Here is a 6,710-nt window from a genome sequence, read left to right as displayed (position 1 = left end):
AAAGATTATTACCACAGGAGGCTACTCAATTCTTTGAGTGTTTAGATATAAAATGCATGGTTTGAACACTTGGAGGATGTGGAAATACTCACCACAAAGGGAAAAGACTCCCATGAGAATGAACTGATCACAGGGTGGGCAGAGTGGCACTGGGTAGCCTACTGGCCTTGGGAGAATGTGTTTGGATGCACTATGGAAATGTTGCATGGCTCTGTCCCACGGGCTTTCCCTCTATGGGGGGACCCAAGTTTCAGTGTAAAAAAAATGGAATTCTTTGATTTGGGGACACCTAGGTGTTCTGCCTTCCAGCTGCACCTGCTTTTCACATATGTAAGTATTAGGCTCTGAAAACTACAAATGCTGTATTGGCTCTATTCATTGATGGAATCTTCTCTGATCTCAGTGATCCAGTTAAAAAGGAGAGACAAAATTAGAAGCTTCCTATCTAAATCAAATTAGACTCCTAATAAAATCCTGCTATGGCTATAATGTTGTTACCCTGGCATCCATTTTTAATCTTCCTCTAACACAACCAAATTCCTTCTTGAAAAAGCTGAAATTTTCTCTCTGTGCTTTGAAATATAAATTTGCTACCCGGTTTTCTCCAAAATTGAGTAAGGGTTTCAGACATGTGAGGCAGATAAACTTAACGTTCCATTTATAGAGGCATAATTTAATCCAACTGTCCTTTTAAACTAGTTATTTGTACCTGTCTCATGGCCAAAATTTTCTAATCAAAACTATAAAGGCTTATTTGTGTCTGTATTTGTTATATATATATATATATATATATATATATATATATATATATATATATATATATATACATGTCTGTTTGTATATTGTCTACATGGGACCAAAATGACCAAATTGACTTATAAATAAATGAACATTCATAAATTAAGTAAATAAGCTCAAATTCTTTTCAAGTTTATATGACTTCAGTAATACTTGGTAGATAAAGCCAGTTCTTAAAATGGTTGGTAAAGTGAGATGGAAATATCTTCTGAATTTAATTTATATCTTTTTGCCTGGGTCTATTGGTCAGACAGGATTATACTGTCTCCAATAGATGTGTAAGGTCATAAAACTGTTTCTTCTGATATTTTGATACTTGCTTAATTTTTCTGTGACACTTTGTCTTTGGTTTTGAGCCTTTATAGATTCTGTGGTCTAGACAAGTGGCTATGTTGAGATCTGGGGACATATGTGTATCCAAATTGCCTGGGTCATCAACTGTGGGGCAGAACCAAAGTCAGTATGTCCTCCCAGACCCAGCTGTGCCTTCTGGCTGTGCTAGTTGGATCCACCAGGTATTGTCTCCACACCTCTGTCCTTTTCCTAGCCTTTGCACCTGATATATTACAATTAAAATTGCTTACTTCCTAGGTAGTTTTCATTGAAAATTAGGGTAACTAAGAGTTAGCATTGCACTTGTATACATAATTAAAACTACTACATAAAAAAATTTGATATCAGAGAGTATAAGAAAATTAAGATATATTTTTGGTAACAAAGTTTATAAAGAAGGCATGAGAATGTGCTTTTTGTTAAAGAAAAAGTAATTTTGTCTGGCTTAGAGGTTCTTAGAGGTTGTTTTAATTGAAGAAAGAAATGAAAATGATAGATAAAAACTAAATGGGTATGGAAAGTTGGGGAGAGATAATGAAAAAAATTCTAAGAGGTTATAAAAGGTTTTTGAAAATCTTATCACATGTGGTCAAAGTTGATTGAGATTGGGTCAGTATGTGTATAAGGTTTTATTAAATTCAGATTCAATAATAATACACTGATACAAAGTTAGAATTTGGTTTTCTCATTTGAACAAATTTTTTATGCAGTATTAATAAGAGAGTAAAATATTTCATTTGCATTTTGAGTAAATTGCAAAAAGGAGGGAGAGTTTGTCTCATGCTATCATTATTAGGAGTTTTGATTATTTAGCAAACCAAGTTTCTTTTCAATTAAAGAGTAAAGGTTTTGGCTTTTTGAAATCTTTTAATTATCACTTTGCTGAATGAATAGTTATTATTTTACAGTGACCTATGTGATCTTATTTTGATCAAGTATTTTAAACATTTGATATATGATAAACTCCCAAAATTAAATTTCAAATTCTAAATTAAGTCTTTTTGACCTTGAACTAACCTTTGGAAATTCCAAAAGGAAACCCTGGAAGTCCAAGAGAATCGTATTAGGTTTATTTGGCTTATAAAATATCATCTGGGAAGCACTGTCAAATAAATGATGTTTAACTTTCTTTGAGTTGTATTTGTACATATGTGTTATTAATATGTGTTCCAAAATTGTATGAGCTTCCTAGGATTCTGACATGTCTTGGTATATGTTAATAGTCATAATTATTATGTTAAATTATTGTATGCCACAAAAATAGATAAATTTTCTTCTCAATTACATCTTTAACCATGGATATTCTATCTTTTGTCATCCACAATTATTACTTATTTTTATTTATCTCAAATAGCAGCTTATAATCAGCTATAGTCCAAAATCTGCTGCTTCTTCAAGGACAAGTACTTTTAAATTCTGGTTCCTGATAACTTTTGACATCATACCATTAGACTAGGTAAAAACTTGCAGAACTCTAATTTAAAAACTGATGGGTTCATGAAAATTGCTAACCTAACATGAGAAGAAAAAGAGTTAATTATGTGGGACTGAACTAAGGAAGGACTGAAATAATCTTTTGACTTTTTGTTTGAAACACTGCTTATTCTTTTTATGTTTTGTTTTCCAGAGTCAAGAAAACCTTTTCTTAAACTATTTATGACTTATAACAATTGAGTAAAGTACTTTTATGAGCAAAATGGAAACATTTACCTTCTTCTTTATCTAACTTCTCCAGAATTCAGAAACTATTCATGAGTATTCTTATTTTATGGCAATATAGTAATTTGCATAAGTTCAATAAGAATCTGTTTTCTTTTGTAACAGCACATAATTGGAGACACTGGTTATTTTACCAAAGCTTTTACTGGAATGTCACATTTTCAAACATGACCAAATTGCTTTGAAGAATGGAGATTTACTTTCAAGCCAATAGACTTGGAAAAGAAGACTTGCCTGGTACTTCATCTATACTGTTTCCTTACAAGGTTCCTGACCTTGCAGTAAGAAACGAATGTCACAGATGTAGGAACTTCAGGGTATTTTGGGGATCTCAAGAAGAGAGGAATTCACCCAATTCGTACAGGTATTACAGGCACAGTCTGATGTCAAATCCTTGGTTTGGCTTCTTAGACTCAAAAGCTTTTAAAAGTCTAATGAAAAATGTCTTACAAAAAAGTTCCAGCAACCTTAAGTTAAAAAGGTCCTATGTGGCTGGTCACTCTTCTTTCTGCACTTTATACAAATATTCAGGCCAAGAATAATAAGAGTAAAACTTATTTTGAAAATAAATTGGTCCTACTATGATTTATATTTGGTGAAAATTAGGGACTAGAGAGAAAAAAATGTATGTTTCAGAAGAAAGCTACAGCACACCTATTATTGGATCCTTGCCCTGATCATTGCTTTCGAATTCTTACTATTTGCCTACAGATTGGACTGAATTCTGAATTCTTTCCTGGCTACAAGTCTCCAAACTAACATTTAAAAATTTGTCTCCCATTTATCTAACTTGAAATTAACAAAAATTAAATCTGTACTTTTCCTGAAGCCCTGAAAACTTGCTATAAACTTTGGGATAAATTATTATGGCAACTTAGATATGCTTGTTGATATATGGACTACTCAGAAAGTTCATTGAAACACCTGATTCAAATCACGATCCAGAAAAATCTGCCATATTGCCCATGGAATCAGAAGATGCTTCAGAGACTCTAAGAAAAAGCAGTGTACAGACTACTGCAGACATTACCCTTTGTTTTTCTCCTGTTTCCATAGAAATGCCTCTGATTAAAGATCTGTTTTCCTACATTCTATGTAGATGGACCCTAGCCCATCTGCAATGTCACCTCCTAGAATGGGAAACAGCTGTTAAACTTAACTGACCTATTCTCAGGACTAAGACTGATTCAGGAAGATATGGGGCAATATATTTAAATTTGTTATTTTCTATTTATCCCAATTTGTTTTTCTCTTCCTTTGCCTATCTCTTACCTAACAACCTCTAATCTAAATCTCTACAAAGCCATCAAGTTGACATTTAATATGTGAAACTTCCTAAAAGTAAAGTTTCAAAGGAAGGGACTTAAGGAAATGAGAATATTCACCCCAAAATATATTTCCTTGACATAGTTCAAGGTGGCTATATAGAAGGACTGGAAATACAAATACAAGAATAGCTGAAAAGCTGTCTTTCGTTGCCGGGGATTTGTATGTGTAGAGAAAATCTTCATTGATGTAGCCAGGTTTTCTCTGTGGCCCTTTGCTTGTTCTATCTAGGAAAGTTTGACAGAGAGTATGACATCTTTAAAGGTCTGAAAGAAAACTTTGCCATCTATTCTCTCTGAGGACCTCTATGTGTAAGGTTTCATCTGCATTACAAGACCACCTTTTCTAGCTAGACCTCCTCTTCTCTCAGTGCCATAGCCTGTCCTGCCACCATAACCTGTTTTGATGATGCGCTGAGCCCTTATTTTTATTTTTATTCTATTTATTTATTTAATTTTTGAGACAGAGTTTCACTCTTGTTGTCCATGTTGGAGTGCAGTGGTGCGACCTTGGCTCACTGCAGCCTCCACCTCCTGGGTTCAAGTAATACTCTTGCCTCAGCCTCCTGAGTAGCTGGGATTACAGGCATCCACCACCATTAGCCAGGCTAATTTTCTGTATTTTTAGTAGAGACGTGCTTTCACCATGTTGGCCAGGCTTGTATCGAACCCCTGACCTCAGGTGATCCACCCACCTTGGCCTCCCAAAGTGCTGGGATTACCGGCATGAGCCACTGCACCTGGCTGAGCCCTTATTTTTTCCATAAACTCAAGATGGTATGTAAGCTTCTGAACCCCATCAGGAGTTTGGGGTAATGACTCTGTGCTTCTCCACTGTTCATGTCAATAAATTTGTATGCAATTTCTCCTATTAATCTGCCTTCTGTCAGTTGATTTTTCAGTGAAGCTTCAGAGGGCGAAGAGGAAGTTTTATGTTGCCCCTTACATTTCTCAGTGGTTGGACTGACCACACAGTTCCAGATGGTATTTCATCCTTTGGCAATATCCAGCAGGGCAAATCTTTATTATAGCAACACTTCCCTTCTACTGAATTGCTTATATTTCCTTTCAAAGTATTTGGTAGCCTGTTGAATGTGCTTTTACAGCACCGAATATCTACCATTATTAAAGAAACATTCTATATTCATCTGTTTACTTAACAGCCTTCCATACAAGACAGATTGAAGGAAAATATTACCAACCTTATTTACAGATAGAGGAATTTGGACTTAGAGAGTTAAATATGTATAGCGAGTCATGCAGAGAGTAATCAGGCCATGTGGCTAAAATATTCAAACCTTGTGCTCTCTGTCCTTTATCTTTTTCCCTAGATTACTCTGTCTCCCTGATGAATGAGTCAGCAGTTTATTGGGGTTTTTTTTTCCTGTAATTACTATACATCATTTTCTTCCTCATTATATATACTCAAATGTAATGCCATAATTAAAGATCTAAAAGATGTAGGGTTGGTGGTCCCTATCTCATCTCTGTTAAATTTGCCAGGTTGCCTCCTGCAGAAATGGATGGATTCTAGAGAATGACTGTAGTATAGACTACTGTGAGCTCAAACAAGTAGTAGCAGCATAGCTGCTATGCTGGATGTAGTGTCATTTCTAGAGCAGATTTATAAAGCCTCACTTTCTTATGGCCATTGGTTTAGTGAATGCATTCTTTCGTATTCTCGTCAGATGACAGGATCAGAAACAGTGTGCATTCGTGAGACTGGGCAAAATATATTCACTTATGATTTTCACTTCAGAGCTTTGCTAACTCTCCTTCCCTCGGTGCTATAAGTCTTAGGAGATTAGGCCTGTCAGAGTCCCTTGGAACATTACATCAATCCATTATGTGAATGACATCATGCTGATTGCACATGAGGAACAAGAAGTGGCGGGCATGCTGAAAGCCTTGTAAGACATGTGTACTCCTGGTAGTAGAAGATAAAATTCCATGAAGATTCAGGGACCCGCCATTTCAGTAAAATGATTAGGGGTCCAGAGATTAGGGGTATGCTAGGATATTTCCTCCAAAATTAAAGACAAATCAATACTTCTTGCATTTCCTATGATAAAGCAAGAATACACTGGGTTTTGGGTTTTGAGGCCACACATTCCATATCCAAGAATATTGTTCTGACCTAGAGAAGGCTGCTAGCTTTGAATGGAGTCAGGAGCAAGAAAGGGCTGAGACAGGTCAAGGCAGCAGTGTGCAAACAGCCCCACCTCATAAGCCATACCACCTGGCAGACTCTATGGTGTTGGAGGATTCAGTGGTGGAAAAAAGTGCAGGGTGGAGTTTTTCACAAGTTCCTGTGAAAGAATCGCAATTCAGGCCAGTTTTAGATGGGCACATGACTGCCCTAAGACTACTTTTCCCAGCCTCCTATGAAGGTTTGTGTAAATATGTGACTATGTTCTGGCCAATGGGATATGAATGGAATAATGTGTGCTTCTCCTGTTTGTGTCCCTAAGAAGAAACGTGTGTTCTCTTAATTCCATTGTTCCTTCTTACAAATGACCAAGATAGGCTTAGCAT

This window comes from Pan paniscus, chromosome 7 (genome assembly GCF_029289425.2).
Source record: "Pan paniscus chromosome 7, NHGRI_mPanPan1-v2.0_pri, whole genome shotgun sequence".
Classification (NCBI taxonomy): Eukaryota; Metazoa; Chordata; class Mammalia; order Primates; family Hominidae; genus Pan; species Pan paniscus.
The sequence above is the reverse complement of the archived record's forward strand: the minus strand, read 5'-3'. Positions refer to the sequence as shown.